At 42.8% G+C, this 16,809-nt stretch overlaps 1 long non-coding RNA gene across 3 annotated transcripts in view; it reads right to left on the bottom strand.

The window, feature by feature from the left end:
- Positions 1-16,809, bottom strand: part of LOC132481836 (uncharacterized) — a 174,673-nt gene that overhangs the window by 89,049 nt on the left and 68,815 nt on the right. For all 3 annotated transcript variants that reach the window (XR_009530842.1, XR_009530841.1, XR_009530840.1), the window contains one exon: positions 14,512-14,607. This is a non-coding gene — a long non-coding RNA (uncharacterized LOC132481836). The remainder of the gene's footprint in view (positions 1-14,511; positions 14,608-16,809) is intronic.

Below are 16,809 nucleotides of genomic sequence, written 5' to 3' on the forward strand. Positions count from 1 at the left end.
TTCACTAATCAAGGTCGTTTGAAGACTTGCACGTCCTCCAAGCTGCAAGTAGCCTAAACAAATGATGTTTGCCTGAATTTTCCAGGAACTTGGAGTCACCCGTGTCTACTTTGACCCGAGCTGCTTACGACTAGATAGGGCCACCGACCCTCCAACTGGGCACGTGCGAGTGTCCATACCTTGATATCAGAGTGCCGAAAGCCCCACCCTTAAATCATGCTAAGCACCTCCATTTTTTCACGTGCAGAGGCCTGTGGCTTAGACACGCCTGCGCAGAATGACAGTTACTCCACCTATTTCCTAATCACCCCTCCCCGCACTCCCCCGCCCCCTCAGACCGCCCCGCTTCTTTATTCATCATCCCATAAATATCCCTCGCCCCTCGAGTTCAGGGTAAACCCTCTCTTTGCTGCAAACCTCAGGGTCTCGGCGTTTTGGCTTGCTGCGTGGCAAGCAAAATGAATGTGGTTCCGTAACAGTTTCAAGCAAGGGAAACTCAACTCTGCGGATCTTAAAGTGAAGAGGAATTAATCTGGAAGTTGAAAGTGCAGCTCATAGACTCAGTGGGACAGCTGTAGAAATGGGCCCAGAAAACCTGGGGCCAGGGGGTTAGGGAACAAGAGGGGCCTGGTAACAGAGCCAAGCCTGGTACTTACACCCTGGTCTTTCCCATAACCCTCGACGTATGCTCATCCTTTTGTCAGTGAAGGCCCCTCAGCTCAGGAAGCAGGGCTCCAGGGGCTCTGCCGGCAACGGAGTGCAGTCACTACCCTTGAGGGCATTGTAAACTAACAGGGGAGCAATAATCAGGTAAAAATGCTACTGGAAGGGCTTCCCTGGTGGCACAGTGGTTGAGAATCTGCCTGCTAATGCAGGGGACACGGGTTCGAGCCCTGGTCTGGGAGGATGCCACATGCCGCGGAGCAGCTGGGCCCGTGAGCCACAACTACTGAGCCTGCGTGTCTGGAGCCTGTGCTCCACAACAAGAGAGGCCGCGATAGTGAGAGGGCCGCGCACCGCGATGAAGAGTGGCCCCCGCTTGCCACAACTAGAGAAAGCCCTCGCACAGAAACGAAGGCACAGCACAGCAAAAATAAATAAATTAATTAATAAACTCCTACCCACAACATCTCCTTTAAAAAAAAAAAAATGCTACTGGAAGTAGCCAAAAGGGAGCCATTAGTCCCACGAGGCGGGGCACAGGAAAGCTTTATAGGAGTGTCTCTATGGCCTGAGAAATGTTCTCTTTCCTCACCTTTTTGTGCCTCAATTCCCTAACCAAAAATGGAAGCTATTCAAACATAGGGAGGGTAACTTCTCACCACTTCACAGCAAAGAACCCTTAGCATGGTGTGGGAATTTGAGCCGGCGTCTAGGGCAGACATCCTTAATTTGGTTATAGCCCTCTCTCCCTGGGCAAGGGTGCATTGCACCATCCTTCCCAACGCAGTTACAGCCATCAACTGCATTTGATCCAAAAGTGTATTCTTCATGGCTAGTTTAGGCACAGTGCAGAAAAAATAATTTTGCTTTGAATCACTGGCGTTTCATCCACTTTTTTAAAAATTCCCCAATTAATAAAACACAAAATACCTCTCTTTAAGTTAACTCTTTTCATTGACAGTACTAATCTCTTTCAGTAGTTCATCTCAATTTGGTGGAATTGTTTTATCTACACCCAGACACTAGGGACTTTGTGTGTAGCTTGTAAAATGATTGAATTTTCCACTTTCATCACTTAAATCACAATGTCTCATTTTAGATTCTTTAAGTTTGTATGAAAAGTTCCAAAGTTCTGGTTCTGGAAACCAGATACTTTGTGCTGTGCCGTTTCATGGAGTATTATTTCCACTGTTGCAAAAGTTGATACCCTTGCAATTAAGTTGGTGAGAAGTGTCATTCTTGACAGGGATAATTATAGTCAGCCCCTCCCAAGTAGGAGGGGGGCAGAAACACTGGGTGGGGCTTTCAGCTGGTACATATCTCCCCAGAAAGTTCTAATTTCCCTGCTTCCAATGGGGTCCCTTACCCGAGTAAATTCTTTATAAACATAAATTCTTTATGGTATATGGCTATTCCCCCAAAGAAAGGTGGGAGCCCTTGGTTTAGGGAGAGAGGCTAGCTTGCAGCTTAGACCGAATACCCAGGTGTGCAAACCTTGATGGCGTGCCTGCAACAAGGTCCAGTTCATGACCTTACCTGCAGCAAGACCTCTGAGGGATGGTGAAAAGAAAACATTACCTCCCCCTAGCTGCACTGACGTACAGCCAAAATCCTTACATTTTAAAATAGAAAGTCTCCACGTAGCCCATCCCTCTGTTCTGGCAACAACAACCTGGCTTGGCCACCATAAAATCTTTTTTTTTTTTTGACTTGAAAAATACGGGATTTATTATTTTTTTAACATCTTTATTGGAGTATAATTGCTTTACAATGGTGTTTTAATTTCTGCTGTATAACAAAATGAATCAGCTATACCGTAAAATCTTTTAATTTCAGTTTTCTTGATGTGGGTAGGGGGATCCCCAAGCATTTCGGTAGCTTATTTACCAACACCCTTGAAAGTCAATACTCCCTTTAGGGAATAAAATATAGAACAGAATATTTGCCACACTTGCCATATTTCATTTTTATTATGATTTCCTTTTGGGTACTTTATATTAATTGTTCTCCTTTTCAGTATTCATCATGGACTCAGCCTTCCACAAACTCACCTTTTTGGTCAAGTATTTCATACCCACCTTGTTTATCCCTCCAGCAAAATATAAAATCCAATACTCACAAAAATGCTCTTTCATTGGAAAGCAGAATTAAGAGCCCAAATCTGGGCAGTCAGGGTGCATAGTAAGGACTTCTACCTATGTACTAGCAGTTTGTTTCCAGGTCACTGTAGTAATAGAGCTAGAATGATTTTTCTATTTAAGGTCATGACTTCACATGGTTATTTCTATTATAATGCTAATACTAGTAAATCCCTTTTAAAACTTTTGCTTGCATCTAAGTGTCTAATCCTTATATTCTGTACAATGTAACTTACACTTTTAACTCCTTTCCCAAGTTGTAATCATATCCCTTCTCTCTCGAATTCTTCACATGTCTTTTTGACCACTATTTTGTAATCACTTTTGGCCTGTATATGTCTATTGGGAATTATAATATCGACCTCAATGGGTTGTTTTAAACACTCAATGAGATAAGTGAAACTTTTTTGGTAAATTGGCTTTTTCTGATTAGCATACTAATGTACACCAATAAAATAGCTTTCACAAAAGTAAAACTGGGAAAGACATATTTCTAATTGAAGCGGAATAGTTTTGAATCTACTCACAGCTAGTCCCAGATATATAATCAATTTCCTGTTTTTATGTATGTACCAAGCCTTAAACACATAATGAAATAAGAAACCTGAACTGTTGAAATATACTTCAATAACATTTTTTAAAAAGCACGCTCTGTGTCCTTGTGACAAAATAAACTCTGAAGTCCTTTTAAGTTTTAACCATCTATGCTTCTAGGGTTGTATTTTTCTTAAGAAGTGAGTATTTCTATACTTGAGGATATTTTCATGAGGAGACCACAAGGAAAGTGAGGAGCAAAAGACTGAAGCCTAGGAAATCAAGGGGACTTCTCAGAAGGAAAAGTGGAGAGGCCTTGTCTATGTGCACAGATAGCAATGAGACAACACATCAATGCTTCCTTTAGCCTGGACTTTATTTGAAAATATTTTTAACGCTACATTTTTAAAAGATATGGAGAAAACTACTAGAGCTAATCAATGAATTGGTAGGTAGCAGGATACAAAATTAATGCACAGAAATCTCTTGCATTCCTATACACTAATGATGAAAAATCTGAAAGAGAAATTAAGGAAACACTCCCACATACAACTGCAACAAAAAGAATAAGATACCTAGGAACAAACCTACCTAAGGAGACAAAAGTCCTGTATGCAGAAAACTATAAGACACTGATGAAAGAAATTAAAGACGATACAAACAGATGGAGAGATACACCATGTTCTTGGATTGGAAGAATCAACATTGTGAAAATGACTATACTACTCAAAGCAATCTACAGATTCACTGCAATCCCGATCAAACTACCAATGGCATTTTTCACAGGACTAGAACAAATAATTTCACTATTTGTATGGAAACACAAAAGACCCCGAACAGCCAAAGCAATCTTGAGAAAGAAAAATGGAGCTGGAGGAATCAGGCTCCCTGACTTCAGACTATACTACAAAGCTACAGTAATCAAGACAGTATGGTACTGGCACAAAAACAGAAAGATAGATCAATGGAACAGGATAGAAAGCCCAGAGATAAACCCACACACATATGGTCACCTTATTTTTGATAAAGGAGACAAGAATATACAGTGGAGAAAAGACAGCCTCTTCAATAAGTGGTGCTGGGAAAACTGGACAGGTACATGTAAAAGTATGAAATTAAATCACTCCCTAACACCATACAGAAAAATAAACTCAAAATGGATTAAAGACCTAAATGTAGGCCAGACACTATAAAACTCTTAGAGGAAAACATAGGCAGAACACTGTATGACATAAATCAAAGCAAGATCCTTTTTGACCCACCTCCTAGAGAAATGGAAATATAAATAAAAATAAACAAATGGGACCTAATCAAACTTCAAAGCTTTTGCACAGCAAAGGAAACCATAAACAAGACGAAACCCTCAGAATGGGAGAAAATATTTGCAAATGAAGCAACTAACAAAGGATTAATCTCCAAAATATACAAGCAGCTCATGCAGCTCACTATCAAAAAAAATAAGCAACCCAATCCAAAACTGGGCAGACGGTTGAGATAGACATTTCTCCAAAGAAGACATACACATGGTTTAAAAGCACATGAAAAGATGCTTAACATAACTAATTATTAGAGAAATGCAAATCAAAACTACAATGAGGAATCACCTCACACCAGTTAGAATGGGCATCATCAGAAAATCTACAAACAACAGATGCTGGAGAGGGTGTGGAGAAAAGGGATCCCTCTTGCACTGTTGGTGGGAATGTAAATTGATACAGCCACTATGGAGAACAGTATGGAGGTTCCTTAAAAAACTAAAAATAGAACTACCATACGACCCAGCAAGCCCACTACTGGGCATATACCCAGAGAAAACCATAACTCAAAAAGAGTCATGTACCACAATGTGCACTGCAGCTCTATTTACAATAGCCAGGACATGGAAGCAACCTAAGTGTCCATCAACAGATGAATGGATAAAGAAGTTGTGGCACATATATACAATGGAATATTACTCAGCCATAAAAAGAAATGAAGTTGAGTTATTTGTAGTGAGATGAATGGACCTAGAGACTGTCATACAGAGTGAGGTAAGTCAGAAAGAGAAAAACAAATACCATATGCTAACACATATATATGGAATCTAAAAAAATAAAAATTGGTTCTGAAGAACCTAGGGGCAGGACAGGAATAAAGATGCAGACGTAGAGAATGGACTTGAGGACACGGGAAATGGGAAGGGTAAGCTGGGACGAAGTGAGAGAGTGGCATGGACTTATATATACTACCAAATGTAAAATAGATGGCTAGTGGGAAGCAGCCACATAGCACAGGGAGATCAGCTCGGTGCTTTGTGACCACCTAGAGGGGTGAGATAGGGAGGGTGGGAGGGAGGCTCAACAGGGAGGAGATATGGGGATATATGTATATGTGTAGCTGATTTACTTTGTTATACAGCAGAAACTAACATACCATTGTAAAGCAATTATACTCCAATAAAAATGTTTAAAAAAAAGATATGGAATCAATGTAATACACCACATTAAAGAATGAAAAAAAAAATCACATCATCATCTCAATTGATGCAGAAAGAGCATTTGAAAAACTTCACACTTTTATGATCAAAATGCTAAAAAAGAAAAAAAACTAGGAATAGAAGGAAAAATATCAACATAATAAAGGCCGTATATTAAAAACTCACAGCCATTATAAAAAATTTTTTTAATTTATAAAATAAATTTTTAAATGAAGTAAAATGACCCAAAAAGTAAAAAACAAAACAAAACAAAAAAACTCACAGCCAATGTTATAGACAATGGTAAAAAGTGGGAAAGATTTCCTCTAAGATCAGAAACAAGGTAAGGATGCCCACTTTTACCATTTCAATTCTATTCATAGTACTGAAACTTCTAGCCAAAGCAATGAGGCAAGAAACACAGGACACCCAAGTTGAAAAGGAAGAACATTACCTCTGTTCACATATGACATGATCTTTTTTTTTTTTTTTTTTTTTTTGCGGTACGTGGGCCTCTCACTGCTGTGGCCCCTCCCGTTGTGCAGCACAGGCTCCGGACGCGCAGGCTCAGCAGCCATGGCTCACAGGCCCAGCCGCTCCGCAGCATGTGGGATCTTCCCAGACGGGGGCACAAACCCGCGTCCCCTGCACTGGCAGGCGGACTCTCAACCACTGCGCCACCAGGGAAGCCCTGACATGATCTTATATATGGAAAACACCAAACATTCCCCCCAAAATCATTTAGACTACTAAACAAATTCAGCAAAGTTGTCCAACATGAGATTAGCATGCAAAAATGAGTTTTTTCTATACATAATGAACAATCCAAAGAGGAAACTGAAAAAATAATTCCCTTTATAATACCAAAAAGAATTAAATACTTAGGATTAAACTTAAGCAAGAAGGTTAAAGACTTATACTGAAAACTATAGAACAATGAAGAAATTAAAGAACACACAAATAAAGATATCCTGTGTTCATGCACTGGAAGACTTAATATTATTAAGAGGTCTATACTACCCATAGATATGTACAGATTCAATGCAATCCCTATCAAAATCCCACCAATTTTTTGTAGCAATTTCAAAATTTCCTTTGTAGAAAGAAAAATCTATTCTAAAATTAATATAAAATCTCAAGGGACCTCAACAGACAAAACAATCTTCAAAAAGAACAAATCTGCAAGTCCCACACCTCCTGATTTCAAAATTTATTAAAGTTACAGTCATCAAAGCAGTGTGGCACTGGCATAAAGACAAATGTATATACTAATGGATAGAATAGACAGCCCAGAAATAAACCCTTCAATATACTGCCAAGTGAATTTCAAAGAGTGCCAAGGCCATTCAATGGGGAAAGGACAGGTTTTTCAACAAATGGTGTTAGAAAAACTGGATATCCATATACAAGAGAATGAAGTTGAACCCTTATCTTACATCATATACAAAAGTTAACTCAGAATGGATCAGAGACTTAAATATAAGAGCTAAAACCATAAAGCTCTTGGAAGAAAACATGGGAGGAAAGCTTCGTTGACTTTAGATTTGGAAATCATTTCTTGGATATGACACCAAAAAAAGAAAATAAATTTGACTACATCAAAATTCAAAACTGTGCAAAGGACACTATCACAGTGAAAAGGCAACCCAGGGGAGAGAATATTTGAAAATCATTTATCTGTTAAAGTGTTAATATTCAGAATATATGAAGAACTCCTACAACTCAACAATGAAAAACCCAATTTAAAAAGTGAGCAAAGGACTTCTGCAAAGATATATAAATGGCCAATAACCACATGCAATGACGCTCAACATCACTAAGCATTAAGGGAAAGCAAATCAAAACCACGATGAGGGCCTCCCTGGTGGCGCAGTGGTTGAGAGTCCGCCTGCCGATGCAGGGGATACGGGTTCGTGCCCCGATCTGGGAGGATCCCATATGCCGCGGAGCGGCTGGGCCCGTGAGCCATGGCCGCTGAGCCTGCGCGTCCGGAGCCTGTGCTCCGCAACGGGAGAGGCCACGACAGTGAGAGGCCCGCATACCGCAAAAAAAAAAAAAAAAAACCACGATGAGATACCACGTCACACCCATTAGGATGGCTATTATCAAAAAACAGAAAGTAACTGTTGACAGGCACATGGAGAAAACCTCATACCCTGCTGGTGGGAAAGTGAAATGGTGCAGCTGCTATGGAAAGCAGTGTGGCAGTTCCTCAAAAAATTTACAAATAGAATTACCACATGTTCCATCAAGTCCACTTCCGGATATATATTGAAAAGAATTGAAAGCAAGTGCTTGGATATTTGCATACCCATGTTCACAGCAGCATTATTCACCACAGCTAGAAGGTGGAAGCAACTGAAGTGTCCATCAACGGAGGTACAGATAAACAAAATGTGGTCTATATACTCAATGGAATATTATTCAGCCTTAAAAAGGAAGTTCTGACACAGGCTACAAATGGAGGAACCTTGAAGGCATTATGCTAAGTGAAATAAGCCAGTCACAATAGGACAAATACCATATGATTCCACATGATTCTGTATGTTTTCTATTTTCTACCTACATTAAAAAAAAAGATGGAATTAAAGAATTCTACCATTTGAGATGCTCTTGAAATATTAACCAATATGAAAAACCATTAAATATAGTGTCCCTATTTCACACACATCTCAACCCAATAAAGAAATACACACGCCTTCAAGAGGCCAAATTCATTCTGGATATATCTGGAGAACTATTTGACCAGGATTTCTTAAGCTGAGGTTCAGGTAGGCCTTAAAACTCCTGCAATTTGATGTACGTATGAAGTGTGTAGATGTGATTTTTTTCCTGGAGTCCATGGTTTAATTCAGATTTTCAAAGGACTAGGACACCCTAACATTTGAGGATGCTTGAAAGCACTGTGACCTTCAGCTTGGACTAAAAGATCATGCTGATGGAGATGAGGAATCATGTGAGCTGGAGAAGATGAAAGCAGACCCAGGGCAGGACAAGCTACTGTAGCATCTCCCGGTTCCCGTACTACTATTCAGTCCTGTTCTCAAAGTTCTGCTTCATATGGAAATGCAAGCACACAACCCTGCCTTCATACTGAACCCGCAGGTGTGTGATTACGGTAACATTCACTGGGCAAAGACCTCCATTGCTTTCGTCTTTATTTCATTTGCCTGATTATAATTAGTTTTAGCTTATTATTTAGTGGTTATGGAGTGGACTTTTTCCCACTGCTGCTGGATAAAAAGAAAGCCTAAAACTCTTGTCGTGAAAACTTCTCGATATTACTTTGGGAGTCTTTAGTAATGGTTTTCAAACTGTCTTCTGGTAAGATTGTGAGAAGGTGTCTCAGGAGTACACAGGGAGGGAAGGAGGGGCCAAGCTGGGTCTCCAGACTCCCAACCCAGGTTCAGACAAAGCAGTTTTGTTTGTATCTGTCTAACACACACACACAGACACATTTCACTGGAAGATATTATGAACACTTCTGAATTATACAAACTCCATCAACTGTCCAGTTTCTATCAAACTCCATCAAGTATCAAGTTTGCGTCAGTCAGTAGAGACTAGATTATACTACAGTAACAAACAGCTCCCAAGTCTTAGTGCTTCACTCAACAAGAACCTCATTCTTTCTCGTATTATATGTATCACAGCAGTTTGCACAGGTTTACGCTCAATGCAATCACTTGGGGAGCAACGTTGATGGAAACTCCATCTGGATATTCTTCCATAATAAACAAGCTAGGCAGAAAGTAAATGCTAAGTTACATACTGACTCTTAAAGCATCTCCTCCCTTTTTTTTTTTTTTTTTAAACCAATCCAAGTTATCTGGTCATGCCTACCTTCAGAACAATCAGAGGACTGACACCCTATGGCATGCCGGGAAAGAGAAGACAATTAGAGTATTTGTGACAGCACTAAAAACCTCTATATTGTCTGTATTACTTAAGCTACAACCAAGTGAGGAGTGTTTTATAAAATGATTAACAGTTTCAAGTTCTGTTTGGGATTATCTAATCTTAGAGGAGGAAAGTGTGTACCAGGAATTTTCCCACAAAATGTTATTCTGTATTTTTATTTTTGGAAGAATAAAGGTTAACAAGTCAAACTAATCCTATTTATGATTCAGGCAGTGGCTATATATTGGCATCAAGTGTATTCCATACCAGTGGTAACTTTGGTACCAGTTGGTATTACTCTAATTTAGGGAGACAGATTCAGCAAGTCATAGCAGTCTTCTGACTAGGTACCAGTTGGTATAACCTAGTCAGAAGACTGCTGGGACTTGCTGAATCTGTCTCCCTAAATTAGATAAAGCAGCTGAGCCACAGTAAATAGACTCACGCTTCCACCCCGACTCCTCTGACTGGGCCTGAGGAGAAAGTAAACCAATGAGAGGACAGGATCTGGAGCTCTGGAAGGGAAGGGCCAGTGAAGAACCACCGTACCTTTCCTATAATTGACAAGAGTGGGGGTAGGGCATGGAGAGCAGGCTAAGGCCTAAAGCTAAGGCCACTGGAATCGAGGTGTTCCAGCCACCATGTTCACATTTCCCAGAGACTCAATTCTCCTTGTTCACATTTCCCAGAGACTCAATTCTCCTTCTCTCCTTTTCTCACACAGGAAAGATGATGACAGACTCTCGTGACCCAAACATGGCACATGAGGGGATTAATACCACACCAGCGCATCCTCAAGGAAAGAGCAAGTCGTCCATCAAGGAATACTGTCATGGAGCCAAGGTAGGAGCCAAGTACGGAGTAGGCTTCTTCCCCACGTCCACCTCCCTTTTAAGTGCTTTGTGTACCCACGGCATAATTTGGTGGAAACGTGCTATTTTGGTTGGTCTCTGGAGTACTGAAATAGGCCAACTTTAAACTACTCAAGCTACTACAAAAATGTGATGCAAAATATCCAGTATTCGTTCAACATATATCCACTGAGCAGGCACTTGTGCGTAAACATGGCGGATTAAACGCACCTATTAGCCACTGCTCCTTCCTGCAGTTCTCATAAGACAGCTCCCTACGTGTGCCCCCTCCCCCAAAATTACAGGTAACATTTCTACAACCTGAAAAGGGTTGATTCAGCTTCCTGTTAATACACACCTGTACCTCCTCCCCTTCCTCTAATCCTTTCCTTAACTCTCATGACTTTTAGACACATTCACGAAAGGCAGAAACCCGGGACAACGAAGAAAGAGAGACAATAGGAACAAAATTTCAGCAGCTGGTGATGTTAGTTGATTTATTAGGCCCAAGAAAATGGGACCCTAAATCAGCAGTGGGGAAAGCCAAGGGAAAACCAGTATTAAGGAACCTCCGAAGGCTCAGGAATTGATTGGCCCAGACACTCCAGCAAAAAAGTACAAATGTAGAGCTAATGATAGAAGGGTTAGTAGAATGTTTATTTAAGCAACAGTTCAACTCTGAGATCCTCTCAACAACTAAGGTTCTAATGTCCACTAAACCCAGAACAAAAATGAGTGTTTATTCTTAGAAAAGAGACAAACAGGGAGTCTCTGCCTGGGAAAGGGCTTCTCAACTTGGGGCGATCTGGCAACGTGTGGAGACATCTTTGTCCCAACTGGGGGGATGGATGCTACTGGCATGTAATGGGTAGAGACCAGGATGCTGTTCAAGATCCTACACCACACAGAGCGGCCCCTACCACAAAGAATCATCCCGCCCCAAATGGCAATACTGCCAAGGCTGAGAAACTCTACGTTAGGGCAAGGATTCCACATTGGAGAGAATGGAATTAATCAACATATATATTCTAAATACTGAGACACCAAGACTACAACTTCTCCAGGCTTCCCACACTCAGCTCCCACAATGCTGATAGCTCTGCATATGCTCCAGTGCGCGGGTAGGCTTGTAGGAGTCCCCTCAGAGCAATCTTATCAGCTTCAGAAAGACTTGTCTGAAGAAACTGACCTCAGAAGCTTCCTGATCCAACAGTCCAGTTGCCTTAGAACTAAGCCTGTAGTAAACAGCTTCCCCCATGTGCTCAGAGCTTCCTGTCAGTCTTAGCGCCCCACTCTTATACATCAATGGTCAAGGATCGCCAAACAGTTGGGGGAAGTGGTGTATAATGCAAAAGGAAGAAATTTGGAGCAGTAAGAGAAGGAGAAAGGAGAAGGAAAGGAGAGAAGGAAAATTCAAGGAGAAGGAAAATCCAAGGAAATTAATATCCTTGGAGAGGGACAGAAAATATCACATGCATGAAACAAGGACAAATGTCATGAAAAAAGGAACACTCAGAATACAAATGACAGCAATTAGAATTTTAGAGTATAATAGCAGAAATCAAATACTTTCAGGACTGGAAGGAAAGTTGAGAAAATCTGCCACAAAATCACCTTAAAAGACAAAGAAAAATGGGAGAAGAAAAATTAAGGAGGGGGAGGTGACATAAAATGTCCAGAAACACAAAATTCAAAAAAAATTGGGGTTACAAAGTAGAGAACGGTGAAAACAGGGAGTTGGAAATTATCACGTAATCCAAGAACATTTCCCAGAAACAAGAGGCTTGATTTTGCAATTTGCAAAGTTTACCCACAGTGCATCCAGGGCAGTGCTTAACAACAGACTCACACCAGGTTGTCTCATCATGAAATCTAAGACCACTAAGCACCAAGAGAAGATGGTCAAAGTGTCTACAGAGAGGGAGGAAAAAGCAACAGTTTTCACACAAAGGATCAGGAATTAGAGTGGCATTGAAATTCTCGACAGCAACAGCGGATCGAAGCTGAAAGAAACTAAAGCAATGCCTTCCAACTGCTGAGGGAAAATGACATTTGGCATGGAACTCCATAGCCAGATAAAGCTATCAATAAAGTGTCAAGAATATTACTCAGCCATAAAAAGAAACGAAATTGAGCTATTTGTAATGAGGTGGATAGACCTAGAGTCTGTCATACAGAGTGAAGTAAGTCAGAAAGAGAAAGACAAATACCGTATGCTAACACATATATATGGCATTTAAGAAAAAAACAAATGTCATGAAGAACCTAGGGGTAAAACAGGAATAAAGACACAGACCTACTTGAGAATGGACTTGAGGATATGGGGAGGGGGAAGGGTAAGCTGTGACAAAGCAAGAGAGAGGCATGGACATATATACACTACCAAATGTAAGGTAGATAGCTAGTGGGAAGCAGCTGCATAGCACAGGGAGATCAGCTCGGTGCTTTGTGACCGCCTGGAGGGGTGGGATAGGGAGGGTGGGAGGGAGGGAGACGCAAGAGGGAAGGGATATGGGAACAGATGTACATGTATAACTGATTCACTTTGTTATAAAGCAGAAACTAATAAAAAAAAATAAAGGGTCAAGACATTTTCAGCCACGCAATGTCTCAAATGCATGTCCCATGCAACCATCCTCAGGAATCAACCAAGGGGTACACTCCACCACAGAAAGGAGTGTGTGAATGCACGGAGGAGAGATATAAAACCAAGGTAAGCCTTGAGAATGCATCCGATACATGCCTAGAAAACTAAGCCAACCAGAAAAACTAAAAGCCTATTTCTACTTCCAGAGGGAGCCCATAAGAGCAGCTGGGATGGCTCCGTTGTCAACAGCATTATGGTGTCATGATCATGCCAACTCTGAATCTTGATCTAAACAAAGTTATAGAATGACTATTTCCAGGATGGGAGGATAGGAGCTGTGCATGTGGTAGTGGGGGGCAAAGAGGTGGTGACAAAAAAACAAACACACAAAAAAGAGACTCAATCCTCAACCTCCAAAATGGGAAGCCAGTGGATGACGCCAAAGTGAAAAATTAAGAAGCGGTGACATAAGCCTGTAACCTACAGGCATTGTGAGCAGCTTCCAAACAGCCAGTTGAGGTCGCGGGAAGTATGCAGTAAGAACTTACTAGAGGGGGCAAGCCTACGGAACTATGTCACTTTGGGACCTGCGTGCATGCGTAACTTGCAGAATAATAATGACTAGACGGCAGGAGAAAGGCTACCGAGTGTGTATCTTGTGTCAGCCCCTGTGCTAAGCTGTTCGGGGGATCCAATGATAAATAACACATAGTCTTAAAACTCAAGGAGTTTACTTCCCAGGGGAGGGAAGACATGCAAGTAAACAGCCCCCAGTCCAGGTGTCAAGAACCATAAAGGAAGAAAGGACTACTTCCTCTACTTCCCACTTGGGATGGAAGGTTGAAAGGAGGGCTACCAGTGGCAACTGTGTGGAGGAGGTGGCAGGATAAGGTGGATTTTCTCCAGCTGTGATTAGGACACAGTGAAAGGCACGTGGGCCTGGGGAGGACATGTGATAAGAGCACTAGGACTTGGTCACGGGATGCATGTCCTCACTCCTCGATACTACACGGACCCGCCCCTCTCAAGGTTATGATGACCAACTTGGCTTGTCATCTACATGCTTTCAGTAATGGCAACAGGAACGGAGTCTGTGGTTTGGGGACTGAGTTCACGATTGTCAAACTGGACACCAGGAAACCAAGAAATAAATCAACAAACTTCCCAGTTGAAACCTTGACCTCTGCCAATCAGAGGTGAAGGCACATCAGGCCCCTGGCGGCTGCATTATATACACACAGAAGATTCCAATCCCGAAGCCCTGCCAATCACAGAACCAACACCAACACTAGGTTCACCCAAACACACTCAGGGCTTTTTCTCCCGAAACAACTTTGTTTAGATAAATCATTTTCCCCAAGAGTTATATTTTATCGAACTCACCGTTGTCTTTTTCACATGCTAGAGATGATGGATCCCAGGTAAGAAAACTTGCTCGAATTCCAAGGGCTGGTTTCTGCTCTCGCTCTCCCGGCTGAGCTGAAATCAGAATGGAAAGATCATAGTAACCAAAGCTAAAACCAAACATCCCTATTTTCTGTATTTGGTCAAAATGTGCCTGATTCCTTTTTATGACAGTAAACTTTCAGACTTCCCTGGTGGTGCTCTGGTTAAGAATCTGCCTGTCAATGCAGAGGACACGGGTTCGAGCCCTGGTCTGGGAAGATCCCACATGCCGCGGAGCAACTAAGCCCGTGCACCACAACTACTGAGCCTGTGCTCTAGAGCCCACAAGCCACAACTACTGAGCCTGTACTCTAGAGCCCGCGAGCCACAACTACTGAAGCTCATGTGCCACAACTACTGAAGCCCGCACATCTAGAGCCCGTGCTCCACAACAAGAGAAGCCACCACAATGAGAAGCCCACTCACCAGAGCGAAGAGTAGCCCCCACTTGCTGCAACTAGAGAAAGCCTGCACACAGCTACAAAGACCCAACGCAGTCAAAAAAATAAATTAAAAAGTAAACTCCAATACTAAGAAGGGTATCATCCAGGTGGACACATAGGAGAGCTCCCAACCGACCCCCTGGAGACCGACAAGAACAGCAACACGTGACACCATTCCCAGTACTTGTACATGCGAGTATGTTTTTAAAACAGAACTGCAATCACTTAATGTATTTTATTTAGAGACCTACTTTTTTCACAGAGTAAACATTTTCCCCTGTCAATTCACCCCCAGTTTCTCAAAGAACATGTGTAAAAAGCAGGATTTTCTTTACTGAATTTTTAAAGTCTTTTAAAGGCTGGACCTTCCGCTCCCCCCACAAAATGGTTCTTTGCTGGAAATCCAACAACTTCACTTTTTTTTTTTTTTTTTGCGGTACGCGGGCCTCTCACTGTTGTGGCCTCTCTCGTTGTGGAGCACAGGCTCCGGACGCGCAGGCTCAGCAGCCATGGCTCACGGGCCCAGCCGCTCCGCGGCATGTGGGATCCTCCCGGACCGGGGCATGAACCCGTGTCCCCTGCATTGGCAGGTGGACTCTCAACCACTGCGCCACCAGGGAAGCCCCAACAACTTCACTTTTACCTCTGGGTTCATTTGCTTCTATGTAAAATGAGGGATTGGAAGAAAGGGTCTGTAAGATAAGCTTTGGGAGAAGGAGAGCCGGGCCTTGGCATCAGAGAGGTGGATCATCGGCTCTCCCTGAAATAGTTGAGGGACCCTGGGACAGTCACTCAGCATCACTAAGTGCCACTACCCCGTTCTGTGTGAAGAGGCTGGAATTAACACGCTTAAACGGCCTACCGCGGGGGCACGTCCCTGCCTGTAGCCGGAAGCTAAAGACAATAAATGATGTAAGTCTGTCCATGAAGGATTTGCTACATGGCTCCAGACTGTCCCTATGACCCTTACTCACTGCCCACCACCTGCCTGCCCACGAGAGGAGCCCAGGCACCAAGAGAAGGGAGCTGCGTGTGGAAAGGGGAGGGTCACAAGTCGGCTCTCGTGCCCTTTGGATAGAAGTCAGTCTCAGGGACAGTGATCTTCCCTGTGTCCTGGCGTTTGCACAGTGGAGACTGGCACTTGACTCCGCTCTTGCTGGGCAAGTTTAAAGATGAAGGGAGAGACCTCCCTGGTGGCGCAGTGGTTAAGAATCCACCTGCCAACGCAGGGGACATGGGTCTGAGCCCTGGTCCAGGAAGATCCCACATGCCGCGGAGCAACTAAGCCCATGAGCCACAACTACTGAGCCTGCAAGCTGCAACTACTGAAGCTCGCATGCCTAGAGCCTGTGCTCTGCAACAAGAGAAGCCACTGCAATGAGAAGCCCACGCACCACAACAAAGAGTAGCCCCCGCTCGCCACAATTAGAGAAAGACTGCGTGCAGCAACGAAGACCCAACGCAGCCAAAAATAAATAAATACATTTATTTTTTTAAAAAGATGAGGGGAGAAGTCAGAGGCTGAGGCTGGCACAGCCTCCACGTCCAAAGCTGGGAGGGGCTGAGTCTTCCTAAGGCCCAGAGAGTGATGCTGAAGGTAGCTGGGCCAGAGTGACCTGCCCCAGGACACGACTGTCATAACACGGTGGGGAAACTAGGAAGAGTCCCAGGACCCATAGGAGTAGGTACCCCCCCCACCCGATGGCAGTACCGCATGTGAGAAAGAGCACGCTATGGGATGGCTGCCCAAACAGGACCCCAATACCCGACGGTGAGAGCGTCACCAGCGGAA

Source organism: Mesoplodon densirostris, chromosome X (assembly GCF_025265405.1).
Source record: "Mesoplodon densirostris isolate mMesDen1 chromosome X, mMesDen1 primary haplotype, whole genome shotgun sequence".
Taxonomy (NCBI): Eukaryota; Metazoa; Chordata; class Mammalia; order Artiodactyla; family Ziphiidae; genus Mesoplodon; species Mesoplodon densirostris.